The sequence below is a fragment of the Alosa pseudoharengus genome, unplaced genomic scaffold, assembly GCF_046254945.1.
Source record: "Alosa pseudoharengus isolate Yale_2024_CS ecotype anadromous, Long Island Sound unplaced genomic scaffold, YU_APseudo_1.1 YU_APseudo_1.1_scf_3, whole genome shotgun sequence".
NCBI lineage: Eukaryota > Metazoa > Chordata > Actinopteri > Clupeiformes > Clupeidae > Alosa > Alosa pseudoharengus.
Window position 1 is genome coordinate 38,862,340 of NW_027468718.1, and position 5,604 is coordinate 38,867,943.

At 38.2% G+C, this 5,604-nt stretch overlaps 1 long non-coding RNA gene across 1 annotated transcript; it reads right to left on the bottom strand.

Annotated features, from left to right (window-relative positions):
* Window positions 1-3,276: 3,276 nt before the first annotated feature.
* Window positions 3,277-4,332, bottom strand: LOC143099774 (uncharacterized). Its single transcript, XR_012981751.1, has 3 exons — window positions 4,218-4,332; window positions 3,813-3,905; window positions 3,277-3,345 (listed from the first exon to the last, which is right to left on the bottom strand). It is a non-coding gene; the product is annotated as an uncharacterized LOC143099774 (long non-coding RNA).
* Window positions 4,333-5,604: the final 1,272 nt, after the last annotated feature.

A 5,604-nucleotide genomic window follows, 5' to 3' on the forward strand; every position in this document is an offset into this window, starting at 1 on the left:
GCACATGTTGAATGAAATTTGACTTGTGCTGCAATTAGTAAATCAATATACAATTAAGACAATAAAGAGACCAAAATGTGTTAATTTATGTTGCCTAACAAAACCTATACAACAGAAAACGTTCGTCTTAACACATAGATTTGCAATTGCAAACTCTACCGAAATTATTTGTAGCCTATGTGGTCGTCCTCACGTTATCTGTCATTGACTTGGGCTACAGCGTAAAACTTTATCAGGTGACCAGTCGGCTAAAAATGCTTAGTTGTTTGATGCTGTATGACAGTGTTTCCCAAATTTTTTTTCTGGGGACCCACTTTTTAAAAATGACAGACCATCCGCTGGTTAGAAGATTATAGATGATATGGAAACGGATAGCAGTTCTTATAGGCTATTATAAGTTTATACTCTGTAATGGGCTCCATCAACCATCCAGGGCAAAGTCGGTCTGTCCTGATTGCACTACCTGCTAATTGATGACGTCTAGAAGCCATGGCTGGTGCCCTCAACGTGGCGTAAGTGTTTGTGTGTTTTGAATGTATTTATTTGTACCATGGTGAGGGTATGACTGTTATGAATGCTCTAATTTGTTTGACATATGTGCAATGTAATGCATTAATACAGAAATTAATCATGATTATTGCAGCTACCTAAAATAGTCTTGATTTTGCAATACAGCCATGTTTACCATTGTGTTGGTGACAATGTGAGCTGTGTTGTGAATATCAGCCAAACTAATCAAATTAATTATTTCAAATGTATTGTACAGAATGCATACTTTTGTTAAACTATATCTTTTATTAACAGAGCCCTCACAAATAAACTGATATCAGGAATTAACATACAGTAGATGGTGATGATGGCAAGGGTGTTTTTATCTTACTCAACAATGACAAGATGTATGGCAATTGCTGTTTTATTTTTTTAGGTGCCATCCAACAGTCTCCGTGTGGAGCCAAAGGCTGCTATTGCAGGTCAGATGGGAGATTATCTATGTTAGGCATCAGAAAGGTGGTGTACGCACGAAGGCAGGAGCTGCTGCAGACAGTGTTGCGCTTAGGTATGATATCACGCAGATATACTACTGCTCAAAAGTGTAGGGTCACTTTGAAATGTCCTCTTTATCAAAAGAAAAGCACCGGACATTTCTAAGTGACTCCAAACTGTATAATTATAGTGTATATAGTACACATCTGCGTTACTTCTAACTATTGCATCTGACTTACAGGCTGCTAGTATGGGTTTGCTTTTATTTGTCATACAAGATGAGTAGTTTGAGTTGAGTTTGAGTTGTATTAATTATATTCATGGACGGGGCCAATTGTAATACTGTATATGATTTCTTTCTCTTTTACAGAGACTTGACTTTTACTGCCGAAGGTACCATCAGATTCACCCTACCCTGCAGGACATCTATACCAGAAGAGGATGGACAGAGGCCCAAAATATTTTAAAGGACATTTCACACCCTGACCATGGACTGTTTAAACCATTGGGGTAAAGCAGGCGTCTGACGTCTGTTCCCACATGTCTAAAACAGAAAGACCGAGAAGGAGTTTCTTTCCTCAAGCCTTTCGCATCCTGAGCACACATAACTCTTTAAACTACGTTACTGTACATGGACTTGCCATACTGCACTTACACACACTGCACTTTTTACCGTCATTCTGTGTCAAATCAGATAAGGTTGTTGCTGCACTGTCTCAGGCCTGTAAAATATGTTTTTGTTCAAATCCTATGTCTTCATTGTTAAGTGTGTACAGCATGCTCATTGCTTTTCTACAAGTATTAATAAAAAAGTTAAATAAAAAAAAAAAAAAAAATTTTCTTTGTTGTTTTTATTGATGTGCTTAAAATCACTTTTCAAAGAACCATTCAAAGAACCAATAATAAATCAAAGAACCAGTCATGAGTGAAGAACCTTTAAAATAAGGTTCTATATAGAACCATAAGGGTCTACAAAGAACCTTTTTAATGAAAAGTTCTTTAAAGAACCCTTTGTCTAAAAGGTTCTTTGTGGAACCCAAAATAAGGCCTTGAAGAACCATTTTCACCAAAGTAATGATGGTTCTTCAAAGCACATTTAGAGGTTCATTAAAGAACCTTTATATAAAATGGTTCTTCAAATAACCATTAAAAAAGGGTTCTTCAAGCTTCACAAAAAGGTTCCTCTATGGCATCACTCTGAAGAACCCTTTTTGGTGCCAAATTGAACCTTTTTTTTTCTGAGTACAATAAAGTAGCCTGGTCAAATCAGTTCCTATCGCGGGTGACTTCGTAGTTCTTCAGAGCTGTCTCATTAATTATGCACTAATTTGCATACATTTCAATTACAGACATCTGAATATTGGATATTTAACATTGAATGTAGTCACGTTCAGGTTTTCCTTCAGAACTTTTTCTGGATTCAGAGCCTTAAAAGAATGGCTTGTTCAAGCACCAGTCCTAAGTTATGTCGATTTCAGTCGTCCCTTTATCTTAGAGACGGATGCATGCCATGCAGGATTGGGGGCAGTTCTGTCACAGGAGAAGGATGGGTTACAGCGACCAATAGCCTTTGCTAGCCGGGGCTTGCGGCCAAGTGAGAGGAACATGTCAAATTATAGTGCCATGAAATCTCTCATGGCGATTGATAACTGCCTTTCTAACAAATACACTTAATAAAAAAACTGTGTTTGAGGTAAACAATATCTGAGCCATGAAGGACAGTAAGCTTTCATGGTACGCTGTTTTTGCCATTAGGACTTTGTGTAAAATACTGTTAGCAGCAAAATGGCACATTCCCTTATTGTTTTTTTTTGCATGTATGTTTGAAATATGAGGTTCTTTTCAGGTTGTAGGATGTAGGTCAATAACAGAGTTTAAAATAAAGGAAAATGTTGGGCCAATGGTAATTTCAATATCGTGTTGTTAATATGTTGACCACCTGACTTGGACCCTGCACGATGACTCCCTGGTGAGCGGCATACCATGGACATCATGAGACAAAACCACTACTTCAAGATTATGAGGGAAAACATCCTCAGGCCTTCAGAATGATAGCCTTTTAGTCGGCATTGGAACATTAAATATACAAAATATACAATGATCTGAAACATCCCACCAAATGTCCAATAAATGATGAACAACAAACAATATTAACATGACATTAACACACAATTCCACATTTCAAAGGGCATTTCAAACAAAGTGACAAAAGAGGAGAGCAGGAGCACAACACATTTTTTTTTAAATAGACAGCACTTCGGGCAGATATATCAAGGGGTTTGTCTTATATGTCCTAGGTCCTGGCGGATGTCCCATGCAGGTGACAGAGGATGTGATTCCATGTGCCTCTGTAGCAGTTGACTGGTATGATTGGAGAGAGGATCATCTGTCATTACAATGTTTGTAAGAGATACTTTTAATACAAAAGACTAGTGGCTAAAATAGTGGACGACACTTCAGAGGAAAACAGCAGAACTGGGAAAGCCGCCTGTGGAATACTAACTAATCCCTGGGACGATCACACCTTGTCTGGAGAGAACTATTCTAGGTAGGCTAATACACAATGGTGTCTCCATTCAACCACAAAGCCTCATTGTTCTGCCTGAAGATGAGGTAAGAGGGTATGCCTGAAAAGTGATTAATACTGTAGTGTCTCACTCTTCAGTGATTGCTTAATTTAATTCCTTGATCACTTCAATGGCCAGGCTACAGTTCATAGACGAATGGAACGCGTCTTCTCCTGCACCCCACCTCAACGACTACCTTCATATTGGGCAGGGTTAGACGGGACTGTCTTGATAAATGGACTGCCGAGGCCACCTACTGACCTTTCTTGGTATTGCTAGATGAGCGATTCTATGAATGGCACTGCTGAGCTTCTCGGGTAGGCTACTGCTGGAACAACTTCTTTCGCCGGCGTGCTGGAAACAGTGAAAATAAATCAGTTTTCATTATTATGTATAATACGCACACATACACATGTTGAACTCGCGTTGAACTGCAGTGCGGAGTTATGTGTTGCAAACACAGACTGCTAATAATCACAGACTGCAAATCGTGTAGCAGCTAAGTAGGCTATGAGTCGGTAATGGCTGCCATTCATTAACTTGACGATCGTATTACGTCCAGTATACGTCCCATCGCGGAAATTATGGCTTTTTAATTATCCTTTTTAAAGTCCTTATTAAATCCCCTAGCACTAATCCTAAAGAGGTTTACAACCATCAGTCTACCTGGCGTGATTAGGCGTCCATCGGCATCCCCGTCGGTCTGGCACCGGACAGACATAACGACGTACGCAACTTTTATTTTGACACTTTCCCCCCTGTCTCCCAACTTCCTTGTTTCAATTTTCATTTTCCAAGTTGAGAATGGTATAAGGTGACGGTTCCGTGCTTTCGCGTATTTGGACAATGATATACATCCTTGTTCAACTTTCATTTTCAAAGTTGAGAATAGCATAAGGTGACGAGTCCGTGCTCTCAATTTCATTTCACGTATTTGAACAATGATATAACGAAACACCCCGAAAATGGGTTTTCCCATTGTTGAATATGAATCGTGAACATGAATTATACTTCGGTCACTGACCTGTCCAGTATTCTTGAAAACCATTTAGGCCTACTTGATTAGATGTTAGCTTAGAGTATATGACAGTCAGTACAAATAAATTGTTAATTCAATATTGATCAACATTCTTTGTTTTAATAGCCTACAGCAGAATGATACTCAGAATACACTAATAAACACTTAACAACCAAATGTAAGCTTGAAGTAAAAAAAAAAAAACACAGTTGTGTGTGTGTATATATATATACAGAACTTGATAATGCCAATCATATTATCCTAAGACAGATCTATTTATCAGTGGTAATTCTGAAATGGCAGCAAGAGCTAGAGGTCTCAGTTAATTGTAATAAATAGGTCACTTTTGATGGTGATATAGACTGAAGAACAAGATTCAGCCCTTCAGATGATCAGTTTTAGACAGAACTTAGGTTAGAATCTTAATTTTCACACAGCACAGCTCAGGTCTAAAAACAGAGGTCTAACAGCACAGCTAAGTTTCACAGATGTCACAGCACATGATTCAAATGTATGCATGCTTCATATAGTTGTCGGCATAGTCCTCCTGCAACAATATAATACTCAGAATGTCTCAGTGTAGATCTCAGATCTACGTCTATAGTTCAAAAGTATGTGCAGATATGTTGAGATATGGTCACATGTTTTTTAGGAATTAATGTTAGTGTTAATGTCAGCGATGTATGGTTGGCAGGATGTGCACACAGACGGGCACACACATAATGTATTACACGGTCATCACCACACTGGTCTGGTCCCTAAAAGACAAAAGCAAACAAGTTAGAGTTATACCAAAAACATGGAATGTGTACAATTGTTCAATACAACTTAGATATTTAAGTGAGGTTGTTGCACCATAAATCTGTAATGGTAGTTAAATATACTAGCCTATAGTATTTCACTGCAAACAAAGCAACATTTTGTGTTTTATTAATTTCTGTTTAAGGATAGTTGACAGCCAAACAGTTTAAAGTAAACAGCTTAGAACACTTTGTAGGCAAAGGGTGTGTTGTTGCTGTTGATAATCATAAACTG